Source organism: Papaver somniferum, chromosome 9, assembly GCF_003573695.1.
Source record: "Papaver somniferum cultivar HN1 chromosome 9, ASM357369v1, whole genome shotgun sequence".
Classification (NCBI taxonomy): Eukaryota; Viridiplantae; Streptophyta; class Magnoliopsida; order Ranunculales; family Papaveraceae; genus Papaver; species Papaver somniferum.
Window position 1 is genome coordinate 169,725,990 of NC_039366.1, and position 17,554 is coordinate 169,743,543.

Consider the following 17,554-nt stretch of genomic DNA (forward strand, 5'->3'; position numbering starts at 1 on the left):
CAGACTTCCGTTGAAGATTTCATAACTTGTGTTCACTTGGTTTGAATGGTATCCAACTGAGATGATGGCTTATGATTTTCCTAACAAAATTTGGTCCGTTTTCAGGACAATGTGGAATTACTAATAGAGTGCATTTTAGTTTTCCAACACCTTGCTCCTACGAATGCAAGGGATCACTTTATGTATGACGTTTGATATGATGGAATGCTGCATACGGTTATACTTTTATGTGCCTTAAAAGTGTATGGCTAGGTGGAATTCAGGCCAATAATTTTAGAGTGGATTGTTAATTCATATTGTAATGAGGGTAGGTAGTTTTGTTTAGTGAATGGTGCAGAAAAGTACTTGAGTTTTGATGGGAATTATTAGTGAAAATACATATGTGTAATTAATTTAAGCACTTAAGATGCTATTGCACGTATATTGCTCTAGCTTTAGACTGATTTGATTTTGTTCCAAACTAAGACATTTACATGAACCTAATTAGTGTGTTAGTGACTAGATCGTACTGCCACTGCTAGGGTAGCCCGTAATGTGAACTAAATAATTATAAATTCATATGTTGCCTGTCCAGCTACGGAGGTTCCACTTACAAAATGTGTATAAACTCGAGTATTTTCATTTCTGGTCTCGCATCGGTGTCCAAAAAAGTCCTACGTGTTTCATTTATCTCTCCCGCTACTTACATTTTTGTTTATCTGTTTTCCATCGTGATCATTTACTCACTTTCTTATGTGTGCTTATATAATTTTGGGTAAAATGCTATTATTTAATACAGATGCGTTAATTTTGGGAAGTGTTCGTTATTCAGTTTATACTATTCAATAAGAAATAATTGCTGCCTGAACATGTCGGGTAGTTCATGTTATTTAGCAAGGGATAGTTGCTACCATTAGAAGTAGTTCATACTATCTAAGCAAAGTAAAGACGAACTACGGTCGTGGTTGATCCCTTCGAACAATGAAGAGGGTACGTAGGCAGCCGCTATGCGGTTCAGCAGAACTCTACAAGGTTGTTCATATCATCTGAAAGTCTTGGTTACTGTTTTGCAGTTCATACCATTTATTCAGAGATGATTACAATCTTGGCAAGTATATATCATGGACAACTGGCCAATGATGACTGGTAACCAGAACTACCTTAATTTGGCAATTGGCCGTCTGTTATTTTTGGGCAATTGGCCCGTGATAATTTGGCAACTGGTCGTCTGTTATTTCTGGGCAATTGGCCCGTGTTAATTTGGCAACTTGCCGTCTGTTATTTTGGGCAATTGGACCGTGTTAATTTTGGCAACTGGTCGTCTGTTATTTTTGGGAAATTGGCCCGTGGTAATTTTGGCAACTGGACGTGTAAGTTACTGGGTTGGCAACTGGCCAAATTTTATTTTAAGAAATTGGTCGATTCTTATATTTGGATTTTTGGAAATTGGATCCCTCGTGGAATTTTATGAGTATTATGGTATGGGACATATGCTTATAGAATTCCAACCTTGAGACCAATAAGATTTTTGTTTAGCAGGATCTCAAGTTTGTTGCTCTTGGGATAATTCAACGAACATTTTGCAGGTTAAATGCGAATTGTTTCCAGGAATTTGAAAGTCCAGTTTCTTAAGTGGCGTATCCGGGAGTCGAAGCTTGTCAAGCAGGCCGAAACCCGGTTCCTTGGAAGTCCGGATTCTCTGGTCCGTCACGCGATACTCCTTTAACCTTAGGTTTCTTCTTGAAAACCATGTTAGCGACTTAAAGACTTCATTGGGATTGTGAAGCCAGACTGATACTACTTTCTCGCAGTTGTGTGATCTGATCTTGTTGATTCTATCGTATTGAGTACAATCGTAACAATTGGCTTGAGATTAATATCTCCGATAGTCAAGATATATAAGTAGTGACAAACATCTTCGTCTCATCGTTTGTGATTCCATAATATCTTCTTTCACCGTGTCGATTAAGATTATTGTGAGGTGATTGATAATACTAGTATGTTCTTCGGGAATATAATTCTGGATTATCAACTGGTTCCTATTCACCTTGATTTATCATAAGACGGAACAAAACTTGTAGGTATTTAGGTGGGAGACAGATTTAGCTATTATCGTAGACTTTGCTGTGTAATACAGATTTGTATATTAAAGTCTCCGAATTTGGGTCGTAGCAACTCTTAGTTGTGGGTGAGATCAGCTAAGGAAATCAAGTGCGTAGTACCCTGCCGGGATCAGAGACGTAATAAGCGCAACTGTACCTTGGATCAGTGTGAGATTGATTGGGGTTCAACTACAGTCCAGACCGAAGTTAGTTTGTAGTAGGCTAGAGTCTACAACGGCTTAATACAGTGTGTGTTCAATATGGACTAGGTCCCGGGGTTATTCTGCATTTGCGGTTTCCTCGTTAACAAAATTCTGGTATCTATGTTATTTCTTTTCCGCATTGTATATTTTGTTATATAATTGAAATATCACAGGTTTTGTGTTTGAATCAATCAATTGGAAATCCGACATTTGGTTGTTGATTGAAATTGATTGATACTTAAACATTGGTCTTTGGTACCGTTCAAGTGATTTTCTTGTATTCAATTAGACTCGCAGATTTCTATTTGCTTGAGTAAGAATTGAATCAATAAAGAGAGATATAACTCTTTGATATACCTTATTAAGATTGAGTATAGTTGATTGTCTTGAAAGTATATTGGAGTTAGTTCATACAGATTGTTAAGCGAAATATTGGGTGTGGTTGTCATACCCCCGCTTTTTCAAGAAGATGTGGTAATGTAATTTTAAAGATTAACATAACACAAGCTTATGATTCACTAAGCTGGGAAATTCTGTTTGCAGTGATGAAAATGATTGGCTTCTCAGAAAAATGTATAAGTTGGTTACAGTTAATATCTTCTTTTGCAAGAATCTCAGTCATGGTGAATGGTGGACCAGAAGGTTATTTCTCAGTTAGCAGAGGGTTGATATAAGGTGACCCATTGTCACCCATTTTCTTCATTATAGCTAAGGATGTTCTAAGCAGGGCATTAAATAAGATGGTGGAGGAACAGAAATTGATACCAATGGTAAATAGAAATGGTGTTTGTCCAACCCACATATTTTTTTGCAGGTGACTTGTTTTTTTCTACAATGGTGATAAGAGAAATCTTAGAAGATTAATGAAGACTCTTATGGAATATCAAACAATCCTCTGGACATGTGATAAGTGTAACTAAAAGTAGGTGTTTTTATAGAGGAACTTCTCAAGTTAGAAAGGAAGCAATTGCTGAAGAAGTTCAGATACAATTAGCAAACTTCCCTGACAAGTATTTGGGTGTAATGCTTTTTCCTGGAAGAGTAAATTCGTGTCATATGTGGAATGTGGTTGAACTGATACAAAATAATCTTGCCGGGTGGAAGGGAAAGATGTTAGATTTTCAAGAGAGGCTAATTTTTATTAAAACTGTATTATGTAGTATCCATGTATATAATATGTCAATCTAGAAGTGGCCTAAGAGTGTACTTAGAGAATGTGAAAAATCATCAGAAATTTTCTTTGGTCAGGAGATGCATACGTAAGGAAAGTTGTTACTCTAAAATGGGAAAAAGTTTGTTCTCTCTTAGAGGAAGGAGGACTTGGAATTAGAAGATTAGAAGTTATCAATAGAGCTCTACTAATGAAACTAATATGGAAGGTACGGAAGAATGGGCCAAATTTTTTCAAGCAAAATTCAAGTCTAAAGATGGTACATGGATTTCTTACTACAAACATTCCTCCATTTGGCCTGGTCTCAAATCTGCTATGACTGATGTTAAGAACAACACAAGATGGATTGTGGGTGATGGGAATGATATATCAGTATGGGAAGAAAACTGGGTGAAGCACAAAGCACTGAATACTCTCTTCCGTAAGAATGACTACATTCACTCACATAAAAACTTGAAGGTCAGTTCTCTTCTTGTAAATGGTGAAGGGTCATCCCAGCCTGGCCCATGGCATGGCCTGGATAAGTCTGCCAACTAAACAGGCCTGGCCGGCCTGGCCTGATAAGCTTAAGCCTTTGGGTGAGCCAGCCTGGGCCTGAGTCAGGCCTGCACTATGTTGGGCCAGGCCAGTCCGGGTCAGGCTAGCCTGCTAGGTAATCTTTAACTAACTGGTATTCTTGAGGTTCGAACTCGCTATCCCAGGTTCATTTCCATTCATCATTTGACAGTCTGACCAATTGTGCCACATTATCTTGGTTGCGGTCAAACTGCAATTTACTCGCTTTATATATATGAAACTTGTTAATTAAATAAACATCATAACACATCAAGAATTTCTCAAAATATTAAGCCATTTAAATAACTTAATAAGGAAACAACGAAAATTAAATTTATTTGAACATTTATAAGTTACCAATTTTATGCTTATCATTTATTTCACATATTATTAATAAAGATTCCTCATAATTAGCTAGGTTCTAATTTAAATAAATGGGATTTCTTCAGATTCTTTTGAAGATTTCCAAGATATTCTGATTTTCAGTTACTTCATTTTTCAAGTCTTTGGCAGTTAATTTATATATATATCTTCTTTCAAACTATGGCAGAATCATCACGAAATAACAATCCAAACATGGATATGCTCCAAAATTTCGCAAATCTTCTATCAAAAGATATTCCTTCAAATAAAATTCAAATCAATAACCCATTACCAAATCAGTCTGTAGATTATCAGAATTGTTTAGTGCTCAAAATCATTTCACCCAGACACTTTATCATCACAGGGATTCGTGAACTCTTACACAAAACCTGGAGATCTTTTAATAAAAGATTTTATGTCTCAGAATTTACTTCAGTAACCTTCTTAATAAAATTTGAGTCTCATTTTGATTCAGAAATTATCATGGAAGCTTCACCTTGGGTTATCAGGGATGATCTACTGGCACTGGAGAGATGCAAACCTAAGAAACTTCCACATGAATACCTCTTTGATAATGTGGAATTCTGGGCACAACTACATGGTCTTCCTGTAAATTGTTTGGATAGAAAGTTTATTCAAAGGGTGATTTCTTATGCAGGGAGCAACAGAATTATCTCGCTCCAGGAATCCAGGAATAAAGGTAAATTTGCAAGGGTTAGACTTCCAGTCGACATAAATCAACCTTTAAGAGATTCAATTGAATTTCCAGTGTCCAACAATGCTCAAGTAACTGCAAAAATAAGATATGAAAGACTTCCTCATTTTTGCTTATTTTGTAGTCTCTTAGGACATCTGATGAAAATGTGTCCCAAGGTTAATCAATATAAGAATGATATACACCAAAAGATGCCACCAGAACTTCACCAGAGGGCTTATGATCTTATTGTTCCAAAATATAGTCGTTCCATAAATGCTAATATCAAGGATTACGAAAATAATTTGGATTTCTCAAAGGTTTCGGATAACCATGAAGATGATTCTTCTGGTATACTGGAAAACATGAAGATTAGTTCTTCTTCAATGTCAGGGGTGATGAGTCATCAGTCCACATCAATTACAGCTCAGACTTTTGTTTCCACATCATCTGCTGAAAATTCCAACGGTAAAAAAGATAACTTGCACAGGCAGTTACCACCTTTCAGTTTTATTCCCAATGATAATAATCGACTGACTACAAATTCAGTTTCTTATCAAGTAGGTAATATCATCCATAAAGGTGGGTCTTCTTCACTCATATCTGAACAACATCCGAAGTTTATCTCTCGTACAACTGATCATACTCCATCGTTGCAAAGGTTGAATTCAGACTTAACAAAGGGCAAGTCAATTGAAGTGAATCCTGAAGCTTCTTCGACTAACCTACAATATAGTTCTTTTCAATCACTGGAAGTCTCTGAGTCGTTCCAATTTGTTATAAAGAAACTAAAAGCATCTGTTGCAGAAGTAGCAAATAACTTCATCAATGAGAACCTTCATCAACTTTTATCCAGGGCCAACACTGGACCACAAGACAATAACAGTGGACGGATTTTATGGAATCCCAGACAATCAAGCAAGGTTACCAATAGGAAGGAATGGAAATCGATGGCTAGGGGTATTCGCAATGCCATTATTTCAGAACCAACTGCCTTCTGTGATTCTAGAGGTGTTAAACGAAATGAGGATGGATTATATATGCATCAATACTGGAGGAACACAATCGACTGTGGCTACAAGAATCAACAAGAATAAGGATGATCAACGGTAGGTGGCGGCTATCCCTAATAGGTCGCACGGTCCATGTTAGTCTTTGCATGGAATTGTTGGGGGTTAGGGAATGACCCAACAATTCAAGTTTTAAAATCTTTCCTGAGGAGTTCTAAACCTAATATTGTGTTCCTCTCAGAAACAAAACTTTCATAATCGGCTTCTTTTTCAATTCTTCGCAGATTTTGCTATTCAAACCATTGTGTAGTTCCAGTTGTTGGTCATAGTGGAGGATTATGGTTACTCTGGCAAAATGAGATCAAGGCTGAGGTTATTTATTTTTCAAAGAATTTAATTCATCTTCAAGTGAAACAGAAAGGTCCATATCCAATGTGGAATATATTCCGTGTTTATGGACCACCGAGGAAAACAGATAGAGCAAACTTTTGGCAAAGTTTATCTACGAATTCACAATACGTAGAAGGACCAAAGTGCTTCATCAGTGACTTCAATGCCCCTTCTTCTGTCAGGGAAAAATATGGAGGTGATCAATCAATGAATAACATAATAACCCACTTTAATAATTTCATTCATGACAATCACATATTAGATTTAGGTTTTTCTGGTCCTTCCTACACATGGAGCAATGGAAGACAATTTCACAGCTTGATAAGACAACGTTTGCATAGAGTGTTGGCTTCACCAGACTGGTGTCTGATTTTTGAAACTTTTGGAGTTTTACATCTGCCGAGAATTTCAAGCGATCATTCCCCCATCATTCTAAATACCTGTAGGAATACTCCTCGTAATCCTCCTCCTTACAGGTTTGAAGCTTATTGGTGTAATCATCCTGATTTTCTTAAAGTTGTTCTTGAAAGTTGGAATATCAATCTGTCAGTAGATTTAATTGGGAAATTGTCTTGTCTGGGAAGTTTCTTAAAAAGTTGGAGTAAAAATAAGATTGGATGTATCAAAAACAAGATCAGAAATCTGGAAAAAAAAAGTTACTTCGTCTTCAAAGTCTCAACCCGACAACTGCAACTCTTCAACAGGAGAAAATTGTGTCTGATCAATTAAATGAGTATATCATTATGAAGGCTACCTATTGGGAACAAAGAATGAAAATCACATGGCTGAAAACAAGAGATAGAAACACAAAGCAATTTTACTTATCAGTACAACAAAGGAGGAATAAAAACAATATTTCTTGTCTACAAGGAAATAATGGTCAATGGCTAACTAATCCAACTGAAATAGCAGATGAATTAATTTATTCTTTAAAACACTATTTCAGGAAGACATGGAAATTCAAGCTCCAACAAATCTTCAAGATTCTTCTTTTTCTCTTGAAGCAGATGAAAATATCTCTCTTTCTTTGATACCTACTAGTGAAGATGTTTGGAAAGTGGTAAGAAACATGAATTCTTTCGGTTCTCCAGGGAAAAATGGCTTTCCGGTGGTGTTTTACAAGAAAAGTTGGTCCATAGTGGGGGAAGAAACAGTCAAGTTCATACAACAAATTTTCAGGATGGGAGAAATACCAAGTAAGTTGAATCATACTCACATAAGTTTAATTTCGAAGGTTAAGAATCCAACTAATGTAGTGGAATTTAGACCAATTTCTTTGTGTAATGTGTTGTATAAATTCGTAGCAAAGATTCTTGCAGTGAGAATAAGTCCTTACTTAAATATGTTCATATCCTGGTCTCAAAATGCCTTTGTGGAGAATAGACAAATAACGGACAATATTGTTATTACTTAAGAGTTACTTCACTCAATGCATAAGTATAAGTCTATGTCTAAACAAGGTATTTTTACACTCAAACTAGACATGTCGAAGGCGTATGATAGAGTTTCATGGTCTTTCTTGAGCTTTATGTTACATCAATTAGGAATTCATGATCATGCGCATAAGTTGATAATGAATTGTGTATGTACTTCAACTTTCTCTATACTTCTTAATAGAGCTCCGTATGGAAGTTTTGCAAGTGGAAGGGGATTAAGACAAGGATGCCCTTTATCACCATCTTTGTTCATTATTTTCTCACAAGGATTATCTCTTCTCATGGCTAAATTCGAGAATACAAATCTCTACAACCTATACAAGATCAACCATTTTGCACCTTCAATCAGTCATCTTATGTTCGCGGATGATTTGTTTTTCTTTGGGAGAAATTCAGAATCAAACGTGAATCAGCTGAAATGTATTTTGGATTTGTATTCTTCTTTCTCTGTTCAGATTACTAATTTTTCAAAATCTTCGATTCAGTTCAGCAGTGGGTGTTCTCCTTATAATAAATGGTGGACTATGCAGATTTTGGGAGTTAGAGAAATGAAGACTAATGAAAAGTATTTAGGTACTTATCCTCTGAAATATGATTGTATAGCATTCATACTTTTGAACCTCTAGTATCAAAATTTGGAAATAAACTTTCTGGGTATCGAGCATTCTATGTTAATACTGCCGGTCGAACTGTTTTATCAAAGAATGTGCTGGCGGTTATACCTAACTATTCTACGGGAATCACTAAGCTTCCAGAGGGTATTACAAATCAAATCTCAACGATTCAACGGGACTTTTGGTGGGTACATGAAACAAGAACTAGAAAATGTCATTTTATTGGATGGAAAAAGATAGATAAATCTAAAGAAGATGGAGATCTGGGTTTGAGAAACATGGAGCAAGTTAATATCTCTTTGGTTTCAAAACTGGTATTGCGTTTCTTAACTTGTATGGATGCTTCTTGGGTGCAATTATACAAGAGTAAATATCTTCAATCAGTCTCTTTCTGAGATTGTGAACCAAAACCAGGTGATTCAGAAACATGGATGGTATGCTGCCTGTAAGAAACTTGTTCATTAATAATTGTGTCTGTTTCATCGGATCGGGTAATAATATTCATATTTGGGATGACCCTTGGGTTCCAAATTTGACGGGATTCAGACCGACTAAATTACCAGATTCAATAATCCAAGTGGAAACGGTTTCAGATCTCTTCGTACAAGATCAAAGGCAATGGAATGTCGAACTTCTCATGCAAGTTTTTCCATAAGATCAGGTGGAGGCGATTATCGATATTTATATCCCACGGGATGATCAGGTTATGGATAAATTAGTCTGGCTGAAAACTCCTTCAGGTGTGTTTACATCAAAATCGTGTTATAAACTGCAGGCTGATAATGTAGCAACGACTTCATCTCTGTCAGCTTTCCCATGGAAATTGTTTTGGAAAAAATTGAAGACTCAACCTAAGATTCATATATTTTCGTGGAAGGTTCTTCATAATGGTTTAGCAGTTTATGAAAACATATCAAGATTCAACAGTCAGATTAATATTGTATGTTTGTTGTGCAATTCATATGAAGAAACAATTCATCATCTTCTATTATCCTGTGATTTCTCAAAAACGGTGTTTCAAGGAATTCCTCTCTTCATTGATATTACAGTTGATTCAGACATTATGCAGATTATTCAACATTAGTTAAACTATGAGGATCACGGAATAATGTTGAATTTGGGTTCATGTTTACTGTGGAATATCTGGAAGACAAGGAATGACCTGATTTTTAATAATGTAACACCGTCAGCGTCACAGTGTGTTTCTAAAGCTATACAAGATTTCAAGGTATTTGATCTACATGATGTTGTGAATTTTTGTGATGAAGTTACGATTAATCAGATTAACGTAGCAAGATGGCAAGTTCCATCTCCTTTATACATTAAAGTTAATGTTGATGCCGCGTATAATAGTGGAAAAGCTGCGGCAGCTGCTGTTGCTAGGGATTCTCACGGAAATCACCTAGGGAGTGGAGCAATATGTTTTGATTCCTTCTCATCAACAGTCGCAGAAGCTAAGACATATGGTCTTGCTCTACAACTGGCTAGAAGATTACAAGTCGGCAAAATCATTCTTGAAGGGGATGCAGAGGTCATTCCTAAAGCTATTATAGGGAATATGAATGAAATTCCATGGTGTATTCGTTCCACTATTCTCTCGATTAAAGATCGCATCAAGGATTTCAGTGAAATCAGTTTTACTGCTGTTCCTAGAGATGCAAACTCTATTGCACATGATTTTGTTCAATTTGCAATTTCTAATTCTATAAACAGATGGTGGATTCATGATGAACCACCTAATTGTATTATGCAACACCTTTCTTTAAAGGATTAATATCAATGAAAATCTGTTTCCTTCAAAAAAAAAAATTAAAACAAATGTAGACCTTTAAAAAAAAAAAATCTTTAGCAATAAATTTTTTACTGATTATTAACATAATATATCAATGAAAAATATAGAAATACTAGGGCTTAACCCGTGCCGTAACGACACGGGATGTTTTTATCTCTAATACGATATTGTTCACGATCGTATTGCTTTATTTTTTTCGTGGGTAGTAATTTCGATATTCAAATAGATTTTGTCCAGAAAAATAATGGGTTACCTGATTTTTTTATTTTACTTATAAGCATGTTATTTCAATTTAGTATCTAGCCAGAGTAATAATATTGTCCCAACATGAAAATAAAAAAATATCAATAGATAATTTTTCCATTTACTTTTCCATCCCACCGTAATTTTAAATTTCAAAAAGAATATTTCATCTAAAAGTACATATACCTAAACTGTCAATCCAACTCCGTGACATTTATGAATAAACGGGTTTTAAAATTATTGATAACTAAGGCTCTACGTAGTGAAGCAAAAATCCATAATATTTTCCCTACTACAGACAATTTTTTTTTTTTTTTAATTTTTGTAAATGTGAGAGTTATAAAAATGAAGAACCGTTGGCTATTGGAAGGCTGAGATATACATCTGTGAGCTGAAAAAATAAACTTTTAAAAGTAAATCAAAACATGTGTACGATTCCTCCTCAATCATATTGATAACATAAAATTGAAGAAATTTGTGGGTAAAAAAATGTCGCATGAACTCTGTCGCATCAAAATAGTACATGAGTGGCGTTTTCACATCTAGTGTTACTCTAGTAATTTGAAACAATAAATAACAGTCATATTGATATATGTATCCACATAAATTCAACGAACCTTCTGAAGAAAAATTATTAGTTTCAAATTAGAGGTCACACATCGCCTTCGATTCGTAGAACACTAGGGCTTAACCCGTGCCGTAAAGGCACGAGCATAGATATTTATCGTCATGTACGTATGACTGTAGTGTATCCCTTAATATTGCTAAATAGTTTAGCCCGGGTTTGTGTGCTAGTAATATCCCTCCCCGTAATCCAAGTGAACCCTGTTTAGAAAAAGAATGAGTGCGCCCACGTGATGAAGTCATTGCCGTAACAGCAAGGGAATGGATATTAGTCGAGGTTTACAATTTAGATGTATCATGTATATGTATCCTAAATTTTGCTAAGAAATTTAGCCCCAAACGCTCACAAAAGTTGGATACTGCGGAATTTTGTTTCTCTTGAGAGGAAATCTTTTAATGTTTTGTAGCTAAGCAACCTAAAGAGAGTTTTGTTATAATAAGCTCAATAATTTACTCCAAGCAATGCTGCAAAATCCATTGAGATTATATTTGCACAACTAAACTGATATCCTAACATGAGACAGCTTACTAATACATAAAATCAAAAACAAAAATCTTAATAGGAAGATGATATGCAAGTATGGTCAAGAAGTAGTGGGTGATGAAGTCTCAATTTTATTTTATTTTTTATTTTTTTTTGAAGCAGGCTCAAAAATATGTTATAATGTAATTTGAGGTTGTTGTAATTTTTACTTGCTAGCTGGACCTTCACAAAAATTTATTACCAAGCAAATATGCATGACTCAACCTTGCACCAAAGACATACTGGTCCTTGGAATTTCACCAGTCTCAATACGGATATCAAAATGTCTGTTCTTGCTGAAATCGGTGCAGGGTATGAAAATGTATCTGCACCAAAGCCATACTGGAGCACCCCTTTTGCTATGCATCATGGGCATAGAGTTGCAGCCCTCCATGGTCGTCAGAGAGGTTTCAAAACCAACCTTGCACAGAGAGAAAATAGACGTGGAACAGTGAGAAAACTGAAGCAAAGCTAAAACCGTCCAGGATCCACATAAATTATGCATTCTATGTATATGTTTATGAGTAAACAAAGGAAAACTCATGTAACTATCGTGGTAAGCGACCGAAGATTTAAGTTATTATATTTTCTATTGAACTTGCTGGTAACAAATACTTTAGTTTAGCCGTCGTAGAAAACCAAATGAACTACTTATTTTTGTTGCCCAACATAGAAAAAACTTCACAATTTTAACGTCTATTGTTTGCACATTAGCCAAGCTATTTTAATTCACACTTCCCAAACTTGGTTGGACCATTTTGTATCCTGGAAGTTAAGGTGATAACCACCAGAACTAATGTTTTGGCTAGCGTCATTCCTCTCTCAGTCTGTCTTTACTTGTGGTGTTCTAAATGTAGGTGCATAGATACTCCAAGCAGCACTATCCACTTAACTCTTGGAGCTATATGAACAAACACAAAACCTAGTCAAATGAAAAATTATTTCTAAGATACACCCAGAGAAGACAGAGATATTGATTAAAAATAAAGAAATTAGAATGACCAAAGCTATTGATTACCCTATAAAACCAATAGCGAGCGTACCAATTGAATCCCTATGGTATGGTTACTGCAATGAAACTCATTGCAAACAAAGATATAAATACTGTTTTACCTATGGAAAAAAGTTAGTAGATCGGGAAAGTATAGAGGATAAATTACCAAAAAGATACTAATGTCCATATCAACGGACATACGTATGTGTGAATATAAATTGTTCTATGGTGGAAATGACTCAAAGGTGTTGACTCTCATAATTTCACACATTTAACAATAAGTTGCTCTAAATAAAATCCTGGTATCACATATGCAAAGTACTGGGAATACAACCTGGATTCTCGATAAACTATGTTTGTAATTCTTGAAAACTCGTTTTCAGATTACTAACCAAATGGTCTTACTAATCTGAAAAAGGTAACTCTAAGGTTTATAACCTTACACTAAAATAATAACTGTGATAGATCCCATAGGAATTTATCATGGATAATGACCCCTAAGAAACATAGAAAGAAAAACAATAAAAAAAACACGATCAATACAACGTCTTTTTTCTTAATTATGCAAAAAAAAAAGGTAATTATGAAGGAATACCTGCAGTAAACAGATGGATGGCCCTTATGGATGTAATGCACGTTCCTTGATTCAACTATTTGGCTTCTTCTATGCTCCAGAGTCCAGTGTTATGTTGTACCATAAATACCACAACACCATACCCAGACGATCAATGGTTCCATTACCTCCTGTAACAGACCAAAATAATTTCAATATTCAAGTACTTATGAATAATGTTTACAAATTTTGAAATACTTTAAACCTTTTCCTAAAAGTGATCTAGTTTTGAGGGAAAATCAGGTGGTTCAAACTTGAATAATAAATTTTCGCTTATAGTTATCCTAATTATGGTGGAAATAACAACTATTTAAGAAATGTATAATAATATAGTTATAATCAGTTAAATACCATCGAATTTCTATGTATGTCGAGGTCGATGCAAAGATGCCCATATCATGCCATGGTAGTATGAAGCACTGCAACATTTGTTCTATCCGTTTAAATATTTAACAAAATTGCAAATGGTACGCATGAGTTATAATTTAAGCCATGTGGATCGAGTATGTCTATGCCCAGAAAAACGAATTATGCCATGTCTAATTCTTTGGGGTACAGTTAATTTGAAAATTGATCCTCCATTTCGAGTTGTCACCTAAGGTTTTCTGTGTAGTAATGATCTGTGGTAGGTGCCACCGTGCCAGTGATGGTGCCAAGATTCACGTGACATAGCCTTTCAACACCTTCAATCTGTAGAAAGCGCAGGATACCAAAATGTTAGCTAAGCAATAGTAATTTCAACCTTGCTGTATATAATATCCCACTTCAGCATCAAAAAAACAAATGAAAAAGTACTCACAAAATTTTCAATGGACCCCACCATAAGCGCCCCCCTGCTGTCCTTAGGCGGGCCCGCCGGGACCCACCAAGAAATCCATGAGAGCTTTTTGAGATGTTGTTTTTGTGTGGTTTAGACCCTCGGTCTGTTTAGAACCACTGGTTAATAAAGTTTACCCGGTCAGTACTATTGGTGTTGTTACGATAGAGTACTTCACAATTCTCCTGGAGTGTACGATTATTAGACATGATTATAGGTCTTCTATGACTTTACTACTAAGGTAGTAAGGTCATATATCCATACCTTAAATATGCTTGATTTTTCCACCTTCACCAAACAATGAGGTTTCATAGGTCAAATTGTATACTTGACCTCGTAAAGATTGAAACTTAGCACAATAAGAAATTAAAGCGAATCCAGGTACTATAAACGATTATCCGAGTAAGGGAATTAAAGACATCCAGATTGCAAAAGATATCGTGATTGCAAAAAAAATACAGAATGAAGCAGGGCTGTTTTTATTGCCATCCCTCATGGCCAATGACGGACCTACAGCTGGGCTAAAGGGGGCTTTAGCCCGGGTAGGCTTCCCAGTCCACAAGCCAAATTTTTATTTATTTTTGCTCGACCAAGGCTTAAAAGGAAATTTATCTTTCCTGGGTCCGTCCCTGCTCATGGCGTATTACTAATATTTCAATGATGCATAACCGGGATGTGTGCTAAGTTACACTATAACTGGACGACAAAGTAGGTAATCTGCACTAAGGAAAAGTACTTCATTTACTGATTTTGAGGTGCAACATATACCTTAATGTGCAGTAATAATAATTCCATCATGGTATGGACTGATGGATGAAAGTAGATTTCCCCATAATGTCTATCACCAAAAAATGGAAAACAGAATTGATGAGAACAAATGTAGGTCATAAAAATGAAGGCCTGAAAAGTAATAACATTACTACCATGGTCGCATTCTCTAGGGGTGTGTCCACTACCTGTACTCATGATAAAACACTTCAGAAACCACATACAGTTCCTTTGTGAATGAGATAAAGAAGAGGACATCTCATAAATTTAATTGGGATCCCAACACATCAAAGATTGATTATCGAACCTCATAATCTAAGAGAAATAACAACTTGGGATGTTGTATGATCTTTTAAATCTCGTTCCAGCTTTTTGAGGTAAATAATAAGCCTTTGGAGAAAAGAGAAACTATATTTGATCGAAACCTGACCATATTTTATCTGAACCCGACCAATTAAGAAAACGGTGAGGATCGGTTTTGTGTTAAATCTGTAAAGAAAATATATATGTAGTCGGATTCTACCGAGTTTTCTTAACATGGGTCCAGCACACAACTTGGTAAACATGAAGCGAGATGCACAACCTCCCGGAAAACCGACCATCATATAACACAAAATGTTGTATTCATTTTAGGGTATAGAACAAAATTCTAGAGAGCAACATGTTGCCTAATGACATTGGATTTCGTCAAACCATAGAAATAAAACCGATGGATCTTAAATGGTGTAAATGAGACTCTTATGTCATAACTAAGTGCCATTGAAATATAAGGTTGCGTTACCTAAAAGTAATAACTGCAACAAAATATATATGTTCTGTAGCATCTACAAATTGGGAATAAAAATGAAAATTAAGCACATTGCAGCACTTCATTGCACATTTTCTCATCTTGGTGGAGTATCATACGAATCGTCAGTTCCTGTCAACTTGAAACTCTAACCAAACAGTTCAAACTATTTCTAATAGGATTTGAAATATCTTAAGAGTTAGTAAAACTGCGGTGTATAATCCAACTACATCTCAAATAGATCACAATCCAAATAATCCCATACATTAACATGCCAGTCGTAGCATCAAGAATAATAACTAATGAAAATGTTCTTCGGAATAGAATAGTTAGGCATTTTATGAAAGGTAAGCAGCAAAAGACACGTAATATAAAAAATAAAAATACTAAGAAGTAAGAAGGCTAAATAATCCTGAGATGTGGGTGGTAACTTAGGAATTGAAAATGACTATGAATTCATATACAATCTATCTCTTAAGTTCTTGTCAATAAGCAGATGAGTTCATTTTAAAACCGATATTCAAAACAAACCCATTATCAAAACCAACTACCTAATTTAACCATTTAACACCAAAAAAGACATGGTATTAGAGAGAAAGCGGGGTATACCTTGTTTAATTACTTCTCGCAGAGATTTCCCAATCAATCAGATCATTACTAATTTATAACAACTATAAAATAAACAGACGGAGATGACTATTTCAATCCCAAATACTTCAACCCAAACATGAATCCCTCAACTGTAAAAAAAGCCCTAAAATCTATAGTATACTGTGGGCTATGGAGGAGGTGAAAAAGATGTTGCAGAGAGAAAGAGGGAAATCGAGAGAGACATAACTCATGAGGACGTGAATCGATTGGATTTTCGGAGAAAAAGACAACGAAATAATTCGGAGGGACCACTAAAAATTTAATCGTCTGTAATGAATAGGTTTTAGAAAACCATAACCATTACCGATTTCAACGCTTCTCTACCGATTTAAAGCCAGAAGGATGAAGAAACTGAAGTTCATGATTAAGCAGCGGTGGATAATGAAGAATTTGAGGTTTTAGGATTTCGCGGTGAGAGAGGGAGAGAGAACATTGGTTGGTTAATCATTCATTACTCTCAATTCTTAAAACGTCAATTTTTTTTTATTTTTTTTTTGATAAAAGGAAATTTCATAAAACTAGAGGCGGAAAGAGATTACATTGTTATCATTACACAAGACGTTAGACCATTTTTCCTTCCTAGACTTTTCCCCTTGTCTAGAATCAACATGTACATACACATGTTTGTTAAAGAATTTAGCTAAATTATCCACTAACTTATTACAAGACCTCCAAATATACACAAAAGAGGAAGAAGCAAAAAAACTATTGAACTCTAAAGCTTGTCTAAATATGGCTTTTGAAGTCCAATTGACAACAAAATTGTTCCTCTTCATGTTGTTCTCAAAACGTCAATTACTCAGCCATAAACGACCGAGCGCCCACCGTTACTCATTTTGCCCCCTAAAAGCTTAGGCACGTGCAGAATAAAGGTTTGGTCTGGGGAACCACAGCCATGAATTTATCTCTGCCAAGGACATATCCTGACCACTCTTTACATAGGCCAAGTTATCCAAACTGTGCCATGTATTTGAGATACAACATGCATGATTGATTATCACTGTTATAGAATGTTAGAGTGATTTTAAAATGTTTATACTTTACAAACCGTTTATTTTGTGAGATGAACACACTACAAAAGGTTGGAAGGTTAGTTAGGTACTTTTCCATTTCCATGAGCCTTGAGAACTCACGTTTGAACCTAACTAACCACTTTTTACTGGAAAATCTATAAACCTATAAACCATAAACTACGCAGGCCTTAACATGCTAGCCTGGCAGGCCT

At 35.5% G+C, this 17,554-nt stretch overlaps 1 long non-coding RNA gene across 5 annotated transcripts; it reads right to left on the reverse strand.

Moving 5' to 3' along the window:
• Positions 1–11,775: 11,775 nt before the first annotated feature.
• On the reverse strand, positions 11,776–17,025 carry LOC113310976. 5 transcript variants are annotated; one of them, XR_003341490.1, is made up of 7 exons: positions 16,288–17,025; positions 14,892–14,961; positions 14,388–14,411; positions 14,106–14,242; positions 13,658–13,996; positions 13,289–13,437; positions 11,776–12,120 (listed from the first exon to the last, which is right to left on the reverse strand). It is a non-coding gene; the product is annotated as an uncharacterized LOC113310976 (long non-coding RNA). The 5 variants fall into 5 exon arrangements; XR_003341488.1 differs by having other exon boundaries at positions 13,658–13,725; positions 13,902–13,996; positions 14,106–14,411; positions 16,288–17,022; XR_003341486.1 differs by having other exon boundaries at positions 14,106–14,411; positions 16,288–17,023.
• Positions 17,026–17,554: the final 529 nt, after the last annotated feature.